We start from the raw sequence: 9,254 nt of genomic DNA on the forward strand, positions 1-9,254 counted from the left end.
GTCTTTTTCGACCTCGTTTTCCTAAGTCTGAGATGAAACTGGAGGGATTGCTCGGACCAGAATATTAGGATAATGACCAGTTCTCATGCAATACAATATCCATTCAGCCCGGCCGGCGTGGCTCAGGGGTTGAGCATAGACCGATGAACCAGGAGGTCAGGGTTCGATTCCCGGTCAGGGCACATGCCCGGGTTGTGGGCTCGATCCCCAGTGTGGGGCGTGCAAGAGGCAGCTGATCCATGATTCTCTCTCCTCATTGATGTATCTCTCTCCCTCCCTCTCCCTTCATCTCTGAAATCAATAAAAATATTTTTTTTAAAAAGAACGTGCCAAGCTCTACGGTAAATATCATGGCAATGAGACAGGCCCTGCCTTCTGGGACCTCACATTTCCGCGAAGGGCAGAGACATGGAAACAGTCAGACAGTGTCCGAGGGGGAGGAGCTGACAGCGGCTCCTGCAGGCCCAGCCGGCGGAGTAGAGTCAGGGACAGGAGGGCAGGTAGGAAAGGGACAAGGCAGCCAGCAGGCACAGGGACTCCACGCAGCCCCAAGTCGAGGAGGGAGATCCCCAGGGGTGACCTGTGCTCACATCACTGGCAACAGCACTCCCTCAACCAACGGGAGAAGATCCATCGGAAGCCAGACTTGTTTAGAGCTATTTCCATAAATTATTCACAAAGGCAATCAGAAAATTAAAATATAGCTGCACAGGGAGCAATCAGAACAAGACTCCGGGTGGAAGACTCTAACACATTTTGGACTTGCCGTCGCCAGTCGATCATGGTGACTGCCCGGGACGTATAATTGGAATAAGGTTTCGTTCTTCCGGCCTCCAGTGATGGCTATAATGATGACCTGCAAGGACAGCACAGAATCACTGATGAATGGGTGGAGGAGTCGTCAGGACACGCACGGGGCTTTATTAAGTGCGTAATAACCATGTTCTCACGCTGGCTTCCCCTACAATTACCTGCTTTACAGTTTGGGGGTTTTTTTTGGTGCATCTTGATAATGACTATTGTTGATACTTCCTAAGAAAATGTGGACCCAAAATAAAAATAAAAAATGCTAGTAAGGAACATGACTTTAAAACTAAAGGAGCCCGGCCAGTGTGGCTCAGTGGTTGAGCATTGACCTATGAACCAGGAGGTCACGGTTCCATTCTGTGTCAGGGCACTTGCCTGGGTTGCGGGCTCCATCCCCAGTGGGGGGCGTGCAGGAGGCAGCCGATCAATGATTCTGTCTCATCATTGATGTTTCTATTTCTCTCTCTCTCCCTTCCTCTCTGAAATCAATAAAAAAATATATTTTTAAAATATATTTCATTGATTTTTTACAGAGAGAATGGAAGAGGGATAGAGAGTTAGAATCATCGATGAGAAGGAAACACCGATCAGCTGCCTCGTGCACGCCCCCCACTGGGGATGTGCCCGAGGCCAAGGTACATGCCCTTGACCGGAATCGAACCCGGGACCCTTGAGTCTGCAGTCCGACGCTCTAGCCACTGAGCCACACCGGTTAGGGCTAAAAATATATTTTTAAAAAATACTAAATGGATTTCTTAATTTCCAGTCCACTAGTGCCCAACCTTTTTTTCTTATTGGGAAACACCGAACTAGACTGAAAAGTATACATTCTACATAGGGCTTGCTCTTCTCAAAAATAACTCTGCTTAGTCTGAACTTCCTATTCAGCTGATTTTTAAGACGAAGAATGGGGAGGCTAAAACCCAGTAAAATGCAGAATAATATTTTAGGTCATTTATAGGGAAGAGGGTTTCTCAGCCGGTTCTCTCAAGATCAGGGCGTTGTCTTGAACTTTTACAATGACCTCTGCACCCACCCTCGGAATGGCTAGTGACCCGTCTCCTTATTGCCGGTGGTGGCTGGGGAAACTGAAGAATTTGCAAACTGTGGCCCTATTTCCGGTCCCTCTCAGTTCAAAATCCCAGCCTTCTATTGCAGACTGAGTATGTTTTGCCAGGGGACGTCATTGGTAACATGCCCCAGATTTCCAAAAGGGTAAGATAGGGATCCGATTGCAGGCTGACTCAGATGAAAACTTTCTGTGGCTTTGTGTTTGTAAACCCTTCATTCTTTTTTAAAGATATTTTTATTGGCTTCAGAGAGGAAGGAAGAGGGATAGAGAGAGAGAAACATCAATGATGAGAGAGAATCATGGACCGGCTGCCTCCTGCACGCCTCCTACTGGGGATCAAGCCCAGAACCTGGGCCTGTGCCCTTGACCGGAATCGAACCCTGGACCCTGCAGTCCCCAGGCTGATGCTCTATCAATAGAGCCAAAAGGGCTAGGGCTACACCCTTATTTCTTATAGACTCCCTTTCTTCCTAAGTTATAAAAACTCATCACTTTTAAGAATCAAGCAAATGCCAACATCCTGTTACCTCACCTGTACAAACTGGATTTCAGTAGATTACGCAAGTTCCAATTTTGTTAAAGCATCTCTCTCTCCCTAGCTGGTTTGGCTCAGTGTCTAGAGCAGGGGTGGGCAAACTTTTTGACTCGAGGGCCACAATGGGTTCTTAAACTGGACCGGAGGGCCGGAACAAAAGCATGGATGGAGTGTTTGTGTGAACTAATATAAATTCAAAGTCAAAATCATTACATAAAAGGGTACAGTCTTTTTTTTTTTTTTAGTTTTATTCATTTCAAACGGGCCGGATCCGGCCCGCGGGCCGTAGTTTGCCCACGGCTGGTCTAGAGCCTCGGTCTGAGGACTAAAGGGTCCCGGGTTCGATTCCCCGTCAAGGGCATGTACCTCAGTTGCAGGCTCGATCCCCAGCCCTGGCCTGGTCGGGGCGGGGCGCGTGCAGGAGGCAACCAATCAATGTGTCTCTCTCACATTGATATTTCTCTCTCTCTCTGTCTCTCCCCCTCCCTTCCACCCTCTCTAAAAATCAATGGGAAAATACTCTTGGATGAGGATTAACAACAACAAAGCTTATCACTCTGAGAGTGGGAGTCAGAAGGAGGAGGCTCAGAGGGGCCCGGCCCTGTTGCCTGCTAGTGCTTTGTGTGGCTCTGAAATGCCATGTTAGCAAGGGGGGTGTCGGGGGGCTGTGTCCCCAGCGTGCTGGCACCTTCCATGGTCACCTGGTGGTGACATGTGGGAGCAGAATCAGCAACACCATGAAACATACGACTGACAGGTAAAGGGTGGAAATTAGAAATGGAAAGGCAAGTGATCGATGAAAATGTGGGGAAGCAAATTGGAGTTTAAATCGGCGAGGCAGCGTTATAAACCATCAGGACCATAAAATCAGAAAGTCTGAAGGTAACTAAAATGACATCAAATGGGCCCGGTATAATCCAAGTGCCTACTGTGTGTAGCTGTAAATCAGATAAGACGTAGCTGCCACTGCTGGAAACACAGCAATATTTGTCTGTTTTCTTTTTAATATATTTTTTATTTCAGAGAAGAAGAGAGAGAAACATCCATGATGAGAGAGAATCATGGATCGGCTGCCTCCTGCACGACCCACACTGGGGTCGAGCCCGCCACCGGGGCGTGTCCCCTGACCAGGAATCGAACCGTGACCTCCTGGTTCATAGGTCGAGGCTCAACCACTGAGCCACGCCAGCCAGGTTGAAGGCTGCATCTTTGAAAATGACTCCCAGGGTGGGGACAGTGGGCAGAAGGTACATTCCTGGGAAGCAGAGAGTCTCTGATGGCCTGGGCCCAGCTCAAGGGAGAACCGGTGGTCACATTCTCTCACTGACTTTCTCCGACAATGGAGTCAAAAAGATGTGGAAATGAACTTGCAAATAGATGCAAAACCACCTTTTCTGATGGGGGGTGGGACATACTTGTTCCTCCACTGGACAGAAGTAATTTGCATGACTCTTCCCAAGAATTATGTGGCATTGTTATGAATCATCTAAATCTTACCAAGTTATTGCCCTGATTGGTGTGGCTCAGTGGATAGAGCGTCAGCCTGTGGACTGAAAGATCCCGGGTTTGATTCCAGTCAAGGGCATATGTCCAGGTTGCGGGCTCAGTCCCCAGTGGGGGGCGTGCAGAAGGCAGCCGGTCAATGATTCTCTCTCATCACTGATGTTTCTCTCTCTCCCTCACCCTTCCTCTCTGAAATCAAAATATATTACCCATAAATGAATACGTAAATAAATTTTACCAAGTTATAATATAGTTCAAGGGCAAGGAAAGGCTACAGTCAGGCAATCTGGAAGGTTCTGTTGTAGACGATGCCTAGTTTTCCATGGAAGTGCTTATGTTTCTCTGCACCTTAATGAGAAAAGATATTAACAGCCCTCACCAGTTTGGCTCAGTGGATAGAGCGTCGGACTGTGGACCGAAGGGTCCCGGGTTCGATTCCGGCCAAGGGCACGTACCTCGGTTGCAGGCTCCTCCCCAGCCCAGGGCCCTGTCTCTCATATCGATGTTTCTCTCCGTCTTTCCCTCTCTCTTCCACGCTCTAAAAATCAATGGAAAAATGTCCTTGGTGAGGATTAAAAAAAATAAGGTAGTAACATGTATCGAGTACCTATGTGTGGTCACAGGGTTAAACGGAAGATGAGTGATTAGTACCTGATGTTATCATTAAAACACGCCTCAGGTTATAGGTTTTATTTAGATTTTTGCCCGTGTTCCCATGAATGGGCCTTTTATCGTCCCAGGATCCAGACGCAGGGACCCCATCCTATGGAGCCGTCTCTGCAACCTCCTCTGGTCTGTGACGGTCTCCTTGTTACTCATGACCTTGGCGGTGCCGAGGAGTCCCGGCCAGGGGTGTTGGACAAAGTCCTCCCATCCGGGTTGGCCTGTTGTTCTTCTTTTGATTAGAAGGAGGTCTGGGTTTTCAGAAAGATGCCTCTGGGTGGAATGCCTTTATTTTCACATCCGATCGAGGGTTGCACGAGGGTCCATGATAATCAGATATCCCCGGTGATGTTTGTCACGTACTAGAATTTCTCTGAATGTTTAAGAATACATCTTGGATTTTGTTTGGGTTTCTTGTTGTTTTTGGGTGTGTTTTTTTTTTAATACTTTTTAAATTTATTTTTATGTTTCACATCTGTATTGTTGAAAGTATGACAGATGTCCCCTTTTCCCCTCCACTGAGTCCTCTAGCCCGCATCCCCCCTCCACCACCGCCGCCCCAGGCCCTCACCACCCCATTGTCTGTGCCCATGGCGTATGCACATATGCACGCAAGGTCTCTGGTTGCTTATCTCCCACCCTCCCACCCACCCTGGGTCCTTTAGGTGCGGGAAAATTTGGACTAGAAACGCCTGGTGATTTCCCAGGCTCTTTCTCTGTTGGAGTTGAAGAATGAAATCACAGAGGGAGGATGGTATGGCAAAGGTGGAAATTGATTGAGAAACAAGAACAGACTCCCACGTGGGGAGGGGGAAAGAGAACCGCTAAGTCCCTTTCTCCATGGCTTATAAAGGCTGCAGTTTTTTGTGCCTTGATATCCCCTCTGATTGGTCACTATTCCCCTTTGATTTGGTCACCATAGCAGCTCCTGAGCTCAGGTATCACATGATGTAGGTGAGGTTCCCTCTTTCTTCTCAGATTGTTCTATTCCCTCTGAGCTTTTCTTCCTCCCTCTTTGAGTGAGGGGCTTCCTTCCCTTTATTCTGCTGCTCCCAGCTCCCTTGTCTTACGGAAATGTACCTTCTGCTGTTCCCAGCTCCCTTGTCTTATGGAAATGTACCCTCTGCAGCTCCCAGCTCCCTTGTCTTACGGAAATGTACCCTTTGCCTTTCCCAGCTCCCTTGTCTTACAGAAATGTACCCTCTGCAGCTCCCAGCTCCCTTGTCTTACGGAAATGTACCTTCTGCTGCTCCCAGCTCCCTTGTCTTACGGAAATGTACCCTTTGCCTTTCCCAGCTCCCTTGTCTTACAGAAATGTACCCTCTGCAGCTCCCAGCTCCCTTGTCTTACGGAAATGTACCTTCTGCTGCTCCCAGATCCCTTGTCTTACGGAAATGTACCTTCTGCTGCTCCCAGCTCCCTTGTCTTATGGAAATGTACCCTCTGCAGCTCCCAGCTCCCTTGTCTTACGGAAATGTACCTTCTGCTGTTCCCAGCTCCCTTGTCTTACGGAAATGTACCTTCTGCTGTTCCCAGCTCCCTTGTCTTACGGAAATGTACCTTCTGCTGTTCCCAGCTCCCTTGTCTTACGGAAATGTACCTTCTGCAGCTCCCAGCTCCCTTGTCTTACGGAAATGTACCTTCTGCTGCTCCCAGCTCCCTTGTCTTACGGAAATGTACCTTCTGCTGCTCCCAGCTCCCTTGTCTTACGGAAATGTACCTTCTGCTGCTCCCAGCTCCCTTGTCTTACGGAAATGTACCTTCTGCTGCTCCCAGCTCCCTTGTCTTACGGAAATGTACCTTCTGCTGCTCCCAGCTCCCTTGTCTTATGGAAATGTACCTTCTGCTGTTCCCAGCTCCCTTGTCTTACGGAAATGTACCTTCTGCTGCTCCCAGCTCCCTTGTCTTACGGAAATGTACCCTCTGCAGCTCCCAGCTCCCTTGTCTTACGGAAATGTACCCTTTGCAGTTCCCAGCTCCCTTGTCTTACGGAAATGTACCTTCTGCAGCTCCCAGATCCCTTGTCTTACGGAAATGTACCCTTTGCAGCTCTGTAGCCCTGTGCTTTTCCCATGGACCCCTTCATTTCTACCATTTCCGAAACCTGCCTATTTCACCCCTAAAACCCCTTTCATTTTCCTCAGGAGTGTGGAGAGCATGAAGCTATGGGGGCGGGTCCGGGCTTCTGCTCCTCGCTGGCTGCTGCCACCGTCCGTGAGTCAGCAAGCTGAGCTGGCTGCTCCCTGGCCAGGATCCTTGTCTAAACAGGAAAGGGCGAGCAAAACCACCAGCCCTGTGAGTCGGGGCTGGGTTTGTCCCTGCACAAGCCAGAGCGGGAGGAGAGCTCGGGCTTCCAGTCATGTGCAGAGGAAGTCTGCACAGTCATGCCTCGCCGCCCCCCCCCGTCCCCCCCCGAAGCAGGGCCCATGATCTGAGCAAGTGTAAGGCCCCATCGCAGTGACTTAAAGGGACCAAGTAAGTTTCAAAGTGAAGGTGACCCAGCTGTGTCTCAGAGGCTCACCCCTCCCGGTCCTTGTATTTTTATATTTTTCGTCCAATGTTATTGATGGTTTTATAAGAATCTCTGTGGCCCTCTTTTCAAGGATAAAAAAGATCCCATCTCAGACAGACCCTCCTAGATAAACTCATGTGACCAAGGTGGGTTTTGCTTGCTGTTTAGTTTTTTAAAATATATTTTTATTGACTTCAGAGAGGAAGGAAGAGGGAGAGATAGAAACATCAAGGATGAGAGAGAATCATGGATGGGCTGCCTCCTGCGCGCCCCCTACTGGGGATCAAGCCCGCCACTGGGGCATGTGCCCTGACCGGGAATCGAACCGCGACCTCCTGGTTCATAGGTCGACGCTCAACCACTGAGCCACACCGGCCGGGCTCCACTGTGTCTATTTCAAGGGTAAACTCGCAGAAAAACTAAAATATCTGCAGGAAACGGTGAGGAATTTGTCACTGCTCAAACCTGGTTGCTCAGCCTGGAGCTGAATCTAATAGTCATTTTGCCAGAGATATGTTTGCAGCGAGACAGAGAATAGGAGAAATGCAGCGAGGATTTATTGGACAGGCAGGAAGCAAACCATTTCTGCAGGGCGATTGTTCTTCTGTAAAACACGGTCAGGGGAGGGAGAAGGGAAAAGCTTAGAATTGGTGTCAAGCTCTTTATTCCACCGTTTGGGACTGGCCGGGAGAGAAATGAGGCTATTGATGATGCATCACTCGATGGAGTCGACGAGACTGAGGTTATGGATAGAAGCTCTGAGCAGGCAGGGCTGAGTGAGGACTTCGCTGAGGTCTGTACACTTCCGACTAGAGTTTGCCAAATAGTTTCAAGAGCTATTCTACCAGAATCCCCTCCCACTCCCCGAATTTGATACACAAGCTGACTACATCCTCAACCAATTCTATGAGGATATAAATGTTACAAAATAAGAACATATTACTCCTCCCTGCCTAAGATTTACAGTGAGCGGCCTTTTTCCCGCCTGTTAACCGAATCTGTGATATTGGGAAATATTGATCTCCGTTAAATGCGTGTTAAATTGCAAATGTACAATCAGGCTGGTAGGCTGTTTCTCCCTGTTTCATGTTAGGAAAAGAAAAGCTGCCAGTACCGCACACATTTTTTCAAAGACAGGCTTTCATACGGCATCTCAAAGAGTGTTCATTATTCTCCTGAGCTTTGGGTTGAATCAACAGGTATAATTTGGGACAAAGATGGCAGCCATAGTGATATTCTCTTTTCAAACTGCGCCCAGGGTGCCCACCCTTCTGCTGCTATTTGGGGGTATTTATAGCTTTTCTCTTCACTTTCCATTTTCGTGTCGATTTAGGCATGTCCCGAGCAGTGCTCGCCAATTCATGGGGAGTAAAAATGCAGATTATAGGGGTTTCTGAAGTAGAACCCACGGCACAGACATCTAAGAAGCCCCCTTGCTGATTCGAACACAGCCAATGAGGATGCATTTGGGAATCAGTCATCTAAACCATCTCAGAGGCATGGACACCTTCTCTTTGTCTTGACAAGACCTGGTTCTGTTTTGGGGGGCAACAATCAGCCTTCGTGTCCAGCAACCACACCCTATGACGTCACAGACATTGAACGGAAAGCAACACTACTATCCACAGGTGAGAAGCCACTGTCAGCAATCACACATGAGTAATTAGACGGACATTTCAGCAATCCTGGTTTGTGCTGATGGGTTCTTTTATATACGATGAAACGCGTTCTTACAAAGTGATTTTATTGGGAATGCTTGAAATGCCTTCTCGGGATTGCCCACCAGATGGCAGGCTTGAGAATGCATCCGCAATAAAATCATTGGGTGGGAAAGTGCTGCCACCTGGTGGACACGCGTGAGAATGCATTGCCGGCATCCCCAATAGAATCATTTAGTGTCAGTCTGTTTCCTAACAGAGCAGTGTGCAAGATATAAGATGTAATTGCCTGCTCATGAAAAGCTGTTGATTTTATAAGCGTTCTAATAAGGATATAAAAGCACAGTCCAATCACAGACCATGAGATACTATTAAATATTTCTAAAGGCTGTTTTTAAAAGTTTGCTATTAAAGATTATCGATCTCAAGGTCAGAAAAAAAATCATTTGGTGTGAAAGTGCTGCCACCTGGTGGACAAGCCTGAGAATGCATTGCCAGCATCCC

This window comes from Myotis myotis, unplaced genomic scaffold (genome assembly GCF_014108235.1).
Source record: "Myotis myotis isolate mMyoMyo1 unplaced genomic scaffold, mMyoMyo1.p scaffold_m19_p_23, whole genome shotgun sequence".
Lineage (NCBI taxonomy): Eukaryota > Metazoa > Chordata > Mammalia > Chiroptera > Vespertilionidae > Myotis > Myotis myotis.